Source organism: Pseudophryne corroboree, chromosome 1 (genome assembly GCF_028390025.1).
Source record: "Pseudophryne corroboree isolate aPseCor3 chromosome 1, aPseCor3.hap2, whole genome shotgun sequence".
In the NCBI taxonomy this organism is placed as follows: domain Eukaryota; kingdom Metazoa; phylum Chordata; class Amphibia; order Anura; family Myobatrachidae; genus Pseudophryne; species Pseudophryne corroboree.
Window position 1 is genome coordinate 1,171,155,539 of NC_086444.1, and position 12,479 is coordinate 1,171,168,017.

Genomic DNA, 12,479 nt, shown 5'->3' on the forward strand with positions numbered 1-12,479 from the left:
CCAGATTTCTATATTTTCTTCAGCACCAATTCCCATCATCTAATTTCACCCACTCTTCACACCACTTACCAATATACCATTACTAGCTCACATTTCCTCAGGTTTTTTTCACTCCCTCAACTAGTTATATCCATTCCAGCATATTTTCCCTCCCAGCATCACCCAGCAGGATCCTCCCTCTCAGCACCTCAATACACTATACACCACACATTACTTTCACCTCACTTATATGCCTCCTTCACCCACTAATTCTCCACCTCATCATACCTTCCTCAAGAATCACCAGCAAACACCAATTCTCAGACCCCAACAATTTCAATATCATTCATCACCACAATCAATATTTCACAATCCCACAACTAACTAGTTATCACTCCACTTCTCTTTCACCTCATCCCTACCTTCACAAGCACATAATTCTAACCCTAACATAATTCTTTCTTCAATCATCTTAAGCTATCTAAACAATAATTTATTTTCATTCACATTTAATAATATTTTTATTTTCATTTGGATATTTTTATTAGTATTTTATTTATTTTTTATATTTTTTAATTTAATTTTATTTTTATTTTTATATTTATATTTATTTTTATTTTTATTTCATTTTCATATTTTTATAAATCTTTCATTAACTTTTCATTACTGTAAGATACAATCTCAGCAATATCTGATTTAATTTGAAAACACATATCCCTATCGGGCCAAATCTGTTCCATTATTCTCTATCCATAATAACCATAAGCTTTCCCATTTATCTGCCCTTCTCTTTAATGGCCATCCTGACTTCTCCAGGTATAGTAATCACCTCACACCTAGATGGCTGCGGACTACAGCGACTTGCAATGGAGACAAATTAACATGATAATATTGTTACTTCACTATCCTTTTGCAATCAAATGCGTCCGCTATTTTTGATATTTGTTTCATTTTCAAGCTATTAAGTTTTTAATCAGGGCACATTCGCCAGGCTCCAACATGGCGCACACGACGTCTCTTTCCTTTATGCGCCTCCTATTAATGGAACCAGCAGTCATTTTCAATAGCGTCTAACAAGGGGCACATTTGCCCTCTTCTAACATGGCGCACATGACTTCCGCTCACGTGCAGCGCCTCCAATCTCCGACGATCCCAGCCGCTGTTGTCAGCGGCTCTCTACGGAATTGCAGCTGATGCGGTACACCCGTGATTCTCCATATGATTGGTCCAAACCTTCTAAGTGCGGCTATTTAAACCGCCAGTTTACTCTCACATCTAGACCCAGGAAGTGAGCAAGCCCTAACGGGTGAAACGCGTTTTCCAGTGGGTCCCTTTCAGTGGGTCCTTCTATCCAGCTACACCTGTTCATGGTCCTAGCCACAAGACAGGATTTCTAATTCAGCTATATTGGCCCAAAAGGTCCTTGCTTCTTTATCAGAAAAACTGCACTTTATCCCTGAATGCATTCAGGTCAGGTATTCTTTTCATGTGATTTATTAAGGCTCTGTGTTTTCAGCCACAGCTTATACCAGCTTATTCTAGCTAAGATCCAGTTATTTATACTGGCAGCAGTAATACATTTATATATAGATTGTTTCTGCAATTTCTTGTTACCACAGTGATGTTTTTGGTGCGCTCTCACGGAGAATCAATTATATGACTAGTACTAGTAATTTATATCATATTATTACTGTCTCATATGACTAGAGTGATTTTCCTTTAGCTCTAATGTGAGCGATTCTCGATATATGTTTTGAATTCTCAGCACCAGCAGTTACCTTGCATATTGTACTGAGTGCATTGTCATTAGACCAAAAGTTTTTGTTACAACTGTTACTTCTCCCACTTAGGGGCAGTATCACTTTATATGCAAACCTGTGTCTGCACCTCCCTAGCCTTGAATGTCATAATCCTAATGAATAATTTATCCTTTTTTTGTATCAACCTAGTTCCATCTTTCAATACTTCTTTTTCCGTGGACTCTCATTCATGATCCAGGGACACAATACCACTACTGTGGGATTTGATGTCTCCTGCCTAACATGAAAAGCAGATCCACACTTTAACCCTGTGACCAAACGAGTCACCCTTCCCTATCCTAGGTGCACTCTCATTGAAGTCTGACCCACCCTTTCTACTATCAAACCACACTGCTAATGCCCGATCTCGTCCGATCTTGGAAGCGAAACAGTGTTGGGCTGGGCTAGTACCTGAGGAGGAGACTCACAGGGAATATCCAGTGTTGTAGATCATCAATCATTTTACATGATGTGTGGTATGTGACTTCAACAGCAGTATCACCACTTGTTTCTACATTTTCACTAACTTTTGGACTAGCGAAGGTGCTCAATCCAATTGGGAAACTAGCTTTAGTTCTCTTAGTATAAATACAGAGATACACATCCATCTGTGCAGTTGTACAACAAATAACATGAACCTTATACCGTCATGTCAAAGACACCAGTTGTTTTTGACCATTGATAGAATCACGAATCAATTCACAAAATTGGTCTCATCAATACAGATTACCTGTACTGGTCGGGTTGAAATGGATGTATGATTTTGCAGTATCTACATCCTTTCGTATCTCATTTCCTGAGCTAGGACCAGAACATTTTATTATATTTTTCAAAATTTAATCCCATTTTAGTCTAATTTATTTTGGATCATGCACATCCCTGAGAATGGGCAATCACAATCATCTTAAAGGATATCTTAATAAAATTATGTTTTATTAGCATTTTGCATAATTAATTGTATAATCACTTTATGTGATTACAATTGAATAAGAGTGCGCCCACACAAGAGCTTTCTTTTTTCTCCCCTATTTGACATACGTTGTTTCTGGCTCTGGGCGCACCACCAAACCGGACACAGAATTTAGGATTTTCTAATATAATTGTCCAAATTTGGTTCCTACTGATCAAAACTGTACTAATTATATACCAGTGCCGGGTCGCTCCCCTCCTTGTTCCAGTGACTTGTCAGTTATGCCAATGACTTGGCCTGCAGGACTACTAACATTCCAGACTGAGGAGGAAATTGACGTTGAGAGATTTAGTGGTGTGGCTTGCAGGAGCTTGGGTACAAGAGGAAGAAGGAATTTAGGTGTCAGTGGACTGCTTACACTCTTACCCAAAGTTTCTGAACTTGACAATGACTTCTGATGAATGCGCTGCAGGTGATGTATAAGGGAGGATGTTCCTAGGTGGTTAATGTCCTTTCCCCTACTTATTACGGATTGACAAAGGCAACACACGGCTTGACACCTTTTGTCTGGATTTATGGAGAAATAATTCCACACTGAAGAGGTTCCTTTTTTGGTATTTTGCCCAGGCATCACAATGGACTTATTCATCCCACGGACAACAACTGTCTCCCCCGGTGCCTGATTTAAACAAAACATGTCACCATCAGAATCCTCCTCAACTTCCTCCTCAGCGCCAGCAACACCCATATCCTCATCCTGGTTTACTTCAACAGTGACATCTTCAATTTGAATATCAGAAACTGGACTGTGGGTGCTGCTTCCAGCACTTGCAGAGGGCGTGCAAATGGTGGAAGGAGCCACCTCTTCCCGTTCAGTGTTGTGAAGATCATGCATCACACTTGGACTCTCCTTGGGGATTTGTGATACCATCTTAGAACTAGAGATGAGCGGGTTCGGTTCTCTGGGATCCGAACCCCCCCAAACTTCACCTATTTTACACTGTTCCGAGGTAGCCTCGGATCTTCCTGCCTTGCTCGGTTAACCCGAACGCGCCCAAACGTCATCATCCCGCTGTCGGATTCTCGCGAGATTCATATTCTATATAAAGAGCAGCGCGTCGCCGCCATTTTCACTCGTGCATTGGAGATTGAACAGAGAGGACGTGGCTGCGTTCTCTCCCTGAAAAGCTCCATATCTGTGCTCAGTGTGCTGCAAATATCTGTGCTCAGAGTGCTGAAAATATCTACGTTCTCTGCCTGAAAATGCTCCATATCTGTACTCAGTGTACTGCAAATATCTGTGCTCAGTGTGCTGCATTCTGCTCTGTGTCAGGTATACTATCTCTGTGCTGCATTATTGTGAGCAGTATATAGTAGGACAGTGCAGCATTTTGGTGACCAGCAGTATACATATATAGTACAGTACAGTAGGCCATTGCTGTATCTTGCAGCTCTGTGTCACTTCTAGTATCCTAATCAGTGCTCAATATCTGCTGCATTGTTGTGACCAGTATGTATACTGTACTGTGCGACGTGTGTTATACACCTGGTGACTTTATAATCCTGTAATCTGTACTGAGCGATGTGTGAGATACACCTGGGGATTATACACCCTCTATACTGTACTGTGTGATGTGTGAGATACACCTGGGGATTATACACCCTGTATACTGTACTGTGCAACGTTTGTGATACACCTGGTGATTATACACCCTGTATACTGTACTGAGCGATGTGTGAGATACACTTTGGGATTATACACCCTATATACTGTACTTGCGATTTGTGTTATACACCTGGTGATTATACATCCTGTAATCTGTACTGAGCAATGTGTGAGATACACCTGGGGATTATACACCCTATATACTGTACTGTGTGATGTGTGAGATACACCTGGGGATTATACACCCTGTATACTGTACTGTGCAACGTCTGTGATACACCTGGTGATTATACACCCTGTATACTGTACTGAGCGATGTGTGAGATACACTTCGGGATTATACACCCTATATACTGTACTGTGTGATGTGTGAGATACACCTGGGGATTATACACCCTATATTATTATTAATATTATTATTATTATCCTTTATCTATATGGCGCCACAAGGGTTCCGCAGTGCCCAATTACAGAGTACATAAATAATTAAACAGGAAAACAGCAATTTACAGTTGATGACAGTATAGGACAAGTACAGGGTAAATAAACATAGCTACATCAGCAGATGACACTGGAATAAGTATCAGGTGGCAGAAGACTGCTGGATGTGGTACAGTTGATGATTATTAAAGTAAGACAAAGGACAAGCACATGAAGGAAGAGGGTCCTGCTCGTAAGAGTTTACAATCTAAATGGGAAGGGTAGACAGACATGGGTGACACAGATGGGGTACATAGAGAATGTGCAACAGAGGGTTAGGATGAGATTTGGCTGGGTTTGGTGAAGAAGTGGACCCCCAGAAGGCACAAGTCAATACTTAACTTTGCAACATTTTACTGGGCTATGCAGGAGAAAATTAAAAATAGGGGAAAATAAAAATAAAAAAAAGAATCGATAACTTCTACCTCTTTCTTTTGGAAGCTGAAATAATGGACAACTACCTCATGGAAGCCAGATACAGTATACCAAACAGTACTTAGCAGAGTTAGGAATGAGTGCTTATGAAATACAGTAACGTTTTGTCATAATATTTCAGAAACTGCATGGCTGGTCTCTTGCACTCTTTTGCTCTAATACACCACCTGCTTTAGGATTTATATTCAAAAACATGTCTCCATAATCCCAAAAACGTCAGTCTTCTTGGAAAGTGGTTTGTTCCTTTGTAAGGGAAAGAGAACAAATGTTCTTAAACAACGGTTTCTCAATTTCTTTTTCCTCTGGATAGGGATTGTGGATTTGCAGGAATATCTGAGCATTTCTGTAATCAGAAAGCAGTGACTTTCTACAAATGTTTACGAATAATTCCAGTGATTTTGTAATTTTCTTCCAGTGATTTGGACCAATAATACCATTGATTAGAACGAATAATTCCAGTGATTTTGTCATTTTCTTCCAGTGATTTGGACCAATAATACCATTGATTAGAACAAATAATTCCAGTGATTTTGTCATTTTCTTCCAGTGATTTGGACCAATAATACCATTGATTAGAATGAATAATTCCTGTGATATTGAGGTGTTTGTGTCACTTAGCTTAGCTGTCCAGCGAGAACAGTGCACCTCTTTTTCTCTTTTCTTTGCATCATGTGCTGTTTGGGGTCAATTTTTTTAAGTGCCATCCTGTCTGACACTGCAGTGCCACTCCTAGATGGGCCAGGTGTTTGTGCCGGCCACTTGGGTCGCTTTGCTTAGTCATCCAGCGACCTTGGTGCAAATTTTAGGACTAAAAATAGTATTGTGAGGTGTGAGGTGTTCAGAATAGACTGGAAATGAGTGGAAATTGTGGTTATTGAGGTTAATAATACTATAGGATCAAAATTACCCCCAAATTCTATGATTTAAGCTATTTTTGACAGAATCCGACAAAAAATTTTCATGGAGGTTTTGCCAAAATGCGTCCGAATCCAAAACACACGCCCGCAGAACCGAATCCAAAACCAAAACACAAAACCCGAAAAATTTCCGGTGCACATCTCTACTTAGAACACACAGTTCTTTGCTGTGCTTTTGCCAGCTTACCTCTTTTCATTTTCTAGCAGGAGGATAAGGGCTTCCATTGTCATGTGAAGCTATACCACTAGTCATGAACATAGGCCAGGGCCTTAGCCATTCCTTGCCACTCCATGTCATAAATGGCAAGTTTACATTTTTCCTAAGATGATTTAATTATTTATTTTTTTGTCATTTTACCGAACTTTGGCTTTCTGGATTTTACATGCCCTCTACTATGACATTGGGCATCGGCCTTGGCAGACGACGTTGATGGCATTACATCATCTACTGTATGTCATGACTAGTGGCAGCAGCTTCAGCAATAGGAGGAAGTGGTTCTTGATCTCTCCCTATTTTATCCTCCAAATTTTTGTTCTCCATTATTTTTCTGGAGTTATATAACAATATGAGGCACAGGAGAGCGTACCCCTACACCACAGAGGGCAAACCCTGAAAAAATTATTTGAATTAAATATTAATAACCCCTTTATTTGGAGTAAATATTATACAGCACGGGACAGCACCACTGGACTTATATGGCAGTACCACTGGACTTATATGGCAGTACCACTGGACTGAACTTATACGGCAGTACTCCTGGACTTATACGGCAGTACCCCTGGACTTATACAGCAGTACCCCTGGTCTGGACTTATACGGCAGTACCACTAGACTTAAATGGTGGCAGCACCACTGGACTTATACTGCAGTACCTCTGGACTTGTACGGCAGTACCACTAGACTTGACTTATACGGCAGTACCACTGGACTTATACAGCAGTACCCTTGGACTGGACTTATATGGCAGTGCCACTGGACTTATATGGCAGTACCACTGGACTTATATGGCAGTACCACTGGACTTATATGGCAGTACCACTAGACTTATACGGCAGTACCACTAGACTTATACGGCAGTACCACTAGACTTATGTGGCAGTACCACTAGACTTATACGGCAGTACCACTAGACTTATGTGGCAGTACCACTGGACTGGCCTTATATGGCAGTACCACTGGACTTATATAGCAGTACCACTGGACTTATACGTCAATACCACTGTTCTGGACCTATGCAGCAGTACCACTGGACTTCAACGGCAGTAGTTTCACTGGACTAATATGGCAGTACCACTGGACTTATATGGCAGTACCACTGGACTTATATGGCAATACCACTGTTCTGGACCTATGCGGCAGTACCACTGGACTTCAACGGCAGTAGTTTCACTGGACTAATATGGCAGTACCACTGGACTTATACGGCAGTACCACTGGACTGGACTTATAAGGCAGTACCACTGGACTTATATGGCAGTACCACTGCACTTATACGTCAGTGCCACTGAACTTATATGGCAGTACAACTAGACTGGACTTATACGACAGTACCCTTGGACATATATGGCAGTACCCCAGGACTGGACTTATACGGCTGTACCTCTGGACTTATACGGCAGTACCACTGGACTTATACAGCAGTACCACTGGACTTATACGGCAGTACCACTGGACTTATACGGCAGTACCACTGGACTTATACGGCAGTACCACTGGACTTATACAGCAGTACCACTGTTCTGGACCTATGCGGCAGTACCACTGGACTTCTACGGCAGTAGTTTCACTGGACTTATACGGCAGTACCGCTGGATTTATATGGCAGTACCATTGGACTTATATGGCAGCACCACTGGACTTATACGGCAGTACTACTGGACTGGACTTATGCAACAGTACCCCTGGACTTATACGACAGTTCCCCTGGACTTATATGGCTGCACCACTGGACTTATACATCAGTAACACTGGACTGGACTTATATGACAGTACCTCTGGACTAATATGGCAGTACCACTGGACTGGACTTATATGGCAGTACCAATGGACTTATACGGCAGTACCACTGAACTAATATGGCAGTACCACTGGACTAATACGGCAGTACCACTGGACTGGACTTATATGACAGTACCACTGTACTAATACGGCAGTACCCCTGGACTTATACAGTAGTACCCATGGACTTATACGGCAGTACCCATGGACTTATACAGCTGCACCCTGAACTGGACTTATACGACTGATCCACTGGACTGGACTTATACGGCAGTACCACTGGACATGACTTATACGGCAGTACCCCTGGACTTATACGGCCGCAGCACTGGACTTATGGCAGCACAGGACACCACCACTGAACTGATGCAGCACAGGACACCACCACTGGACTTGACTGGACTTATACAGCAGCACTGGACTTATGGCAGCACAGGACACCACCACTGTGATTGGACTAATGCAGCACAAGACAGCACTGGAATGACACATAAGAGCAGGTTGCCACCCCACGCGCCACACCACTTTCCTGAACAGACACTGAGGAGACATGTCCTCTCGCTACACTCTCCAGGACCAGAGTGAAAATGGCTGCGACGCGCAGCTCCTTATATGGAATCCAAAACCCACGACAATCCGACAAAAGGATGATGATGTTTTGCCTCGTTTGGTTTCCGAGTCTGGCGGGAAATCTTGAACCGGACTCAGATCCAGGCTCGGGACGTGATGTTCGGTAGAGTTTGGTTCTCAGAGAACCGAACCCGCTCATCTCTAATCTTAATACACTGGACTACCAAAACAGCCACCACTTTGTCTGAAGTCTTACAAAAACTACTTCAGTTACTATATTTCAACAGGAAATCTCTCTTTCCAAACCCAGAAAAAGGCTTTGTTAAATTTTCCGAGGAATGGAGTCCCTTCATTGACTCACTGACTCCTAAAGATTTCACAAGAATCAAAATGTGGTTTCTGCACTGGCCAGTAAACTGCAGCCACACAGTTTAAAGGAGAACACTTATAAATCTCCACAGGACACTTATGCAACAAAAATAAAACAGTGTAGGCACTGGTCACTTGCAGTATACTGTTCTTAAATCCTTCAATATTCATGAGTGGTACACCAGGAAACACATCCTCTTAATTAAGAACTTACATTAGGGTTCTCACCTGTAGGCCAAACAAGGTACAGTATCTTTAACTCCCGATATAATTTCTTCAATATATAAAAAACGGGATAACTTCATAAAAGATGAACACTTACATATTAATTCTGTCACGCGTTCACATAAGGGTATCTTTAGATCGCCCCAGGAAACAGCTGTCCAGTACAATGTACAGTCCAAAAAGCTGATGTTTAATATTAAAAGATGATATACAATAAAATAACGAAGTGTGCAGCACAGCAAGAACAACACTGAGTCTGGTGCGGAAGCTGGTCTCCACTCACGGCTGGGTCTGGCTGCAGTCACAGACAGGGTATAGATGATATGCGCCGCTCACTCGATCACTGGTGAAGTCAGTAGCGGATCTTGCCACCGGCAAGCAGGACTTTTGATAGAAAGAAAACTGAGGTACCCAACAGTGCGCACAGGGCAGCCAGTAGTGCAGTATACCAACAAGAGGCTTTTCCCACCTCCCAAGTGAAACATACAATACAAAAGATACGTGGAATACCGCTTCACCAGCGCATTACTACAATATGGCAATATGCTTTCTCAGTCTGTAGAATCAATACATCTCCTCCCGGTTTTCCTGTACATGAGGAGGTTTCTCAGACCTCAGGCACGAAATAGGTACCGAAAAAGAGAAATGGTGGGCAAGATAGTGTAATACTGTTTAAAAATTTAATGACATACAAAACATGTATTTAAAATCAGTTTCCAACACAGTATACAATTATAAAGACATAAAATCTTGCAACTGACACCATCAGTGTCGGTGGGAGTAATGGCTAATTACCGGATCCCTGAAGAAAAACGGGCTCATAAGCATAAGATGGACATCAGTCTGAGCAGAGCAAATCACCAGGCTGCAGCTCCGGGATCCCTCAATCACAAGATTCCATCAAAGATCAGGTCAGCCTATCCTCTTCCTCGTCCACGTCTGGGGTCTGTTCAAGAAAGCGAGCACCTACGCGTTACGACCCTCCCCGGGTCTTTCTCAAGGTCAGCTCAAAGTTCCAATGTCTTCCAAACTATCTGCCCCATACTTATACATCACATCCGGATCTTATTGGTCCCAGCGCAGCTGATCCCTATACATATGTTAACTAAAGGTTCGTGGACACTTGCGCTAGGACCTCCCCTAGTTACCGTCCAGAATCCCTAACAACTCCACTCACAATCGGTACCCCGCGTGACACGTCCTTCCGCTTCCGTCACAGCGCTGTTTACATCCTTGCGTTCCACCGGCTTTCTGCGCTTCAACCATTCCTTTTTCGGAAGTCCGGTCACGTGGTATCACAGAGATCATTTGACTGGTTCTCCTCCACCACGTGTGTAGTAATTGGTTGATCGAAGTGGTGACTGCATCTTCCGTTGTCATGGTGATGCGTTGTGGAAACGGGATACATTGTCATACGTAAAGGGTACTGGTATTCAGAGAATTTTCTATTTCTCACTCTGATTTTCCACAAACCTTAATACAATAAAAAATATGAGTACTGGGAAACATGAAAAACTACAATAAAACATGATCTAAAAAATAACCAGTATTACAAGAGGCAAGATGTTCTACAAAAACCACTTCACCTCAAAGTCTAAATTCAGACCTTTTGGCTGGAGTGTCCCCCATTCATAAATGGCCCTCATCTCAGCTTTTGCTAATTGACTCGTAAGATCCCTTCTTCTCCAGTGTCCCCTCACCCATTTCATGCCCACAAACCGTCTAATAGCGGTCGTGGAACATCCATGATGTTTTCTGAAATGGATTATTGAGGTGAAGTGGTTTTTGTAGAACACCTTGCCTCTTGTAATAGTGGTTCTTTTTTAGATCATGTTTTATTGTAGTTTTTCATGTTTCCCAGTACTCATATTTTTTATTGTATTAAGGTTTGTGGAAAATCAGAGTGAGAAATAGAAAATTCTCTGAATACCAGTACCCTTTACGTATGACAATGTATCCCGTTTCCACGACGCATCACCATGACAACGGAAGATGCAGTCACCACTTCGATCAACCAATTGCTACACACATGGTGGAGGAGAACCAGTCATATGATCTCTGTGATACCACGTGACCGGACTTCCGAAAAAGGAATGGTTGAAGCGCAGAAAGCCGGAGGAACGCAAGGATGTAAACAGCGCTGTGACGGAAGCGGAAGGACATGTCTTGCGGGGTACCGATTGTGAGTGGAGTTGTTAGGGATTCCGGACGGTAACTAGGGGAGGTCCTAGCGCAAGTGTCCACGGACTTTTAGTTAACATATGTATCGGGATCAGCTGCGCTGGGACCAATAGGATCCGGATGTGATGTATAAGTATGGGGCAGATAGTTTGGAAGACATTGGAACTTTGAGCTGACCTTGAGAAAGACCCGGGGAGGGTCGTAACGCGTAGGTGCTCGCTTTCTTGAACAGACCCCAGACGTGGACGAGGAGGAGGATAGGCTGACCTGATCTTTGATGGAATCTTGTGATTGAGGGATCCCGGAGCTGCAGCCTGGTGATTTGCTCTGCTCAGACTGATGTCCATCTTATGCTTATGAGCCCGTTTTTCTTCAGGGATCCGGTAATTAGCCATTACTCCCACTGACACTGATGGTGTCAGTTGCAAGATTTTATGTCTTTATAATTGTATACTGTGTTGGAAACTGATTTTAAATACATGTTTTGTATGTCATTAAATTTTTAAACAGTATTACACTATCTTGCCCACCATTTCTCTTTTTCGGTACCTATTTTGTGCCTGAAGCAGGACTTTATCCCGGGGTGCCGCCTTCCGGAGGGCGCCGGCGCCATCCGGAGGACGCCGCACCAGGGCAAGATACGCTGCTGTGCCCCCCCGCTGCCCGCTGTGAAGGGGAAACTAGACGCGTAGCGTCTAGTTTCCTTTCATGGAGAGGACCTTAACTGTGCGATGCGCAATGACGTCATCACGCACCGCAAATCATTTCAGAGCGCTACTACTGTACAGGGGGCGTAAATGACCACGCCCCCTGTATGAAGCCACGTCCCCTATTGCCGCCCGGGGTGCAAAAAGCCCCTGAACCGGCCCTGGGTGAAGTTCATTGCTGAAGCTGGTTACACGTAACAGCAGGTCTCTAACATGTTTCGGGGATTCCTATCCCCTTTATC

At 42.9% G+C, this 12,479-nt stretch overlaps 1 pseudogene and 1 gene segment (V, D, J or C); one reads left to right on the forward strand and one right to left on the reverse strand.

Annotated features, from left to right (window-relative positions):
- Positions 1–12,479, reverse strand: part of LOC134929547 (Ig kappa chain V region Mem5-like) — an 802,999-nt gene that overhangs the window by 772,693 nt on the left and 17,827 nt on the right.
- LOC134948152 (5S ribosomal RNA) lies at positions 2,112–2,230 on the forward strand (annotated as a pseudogene).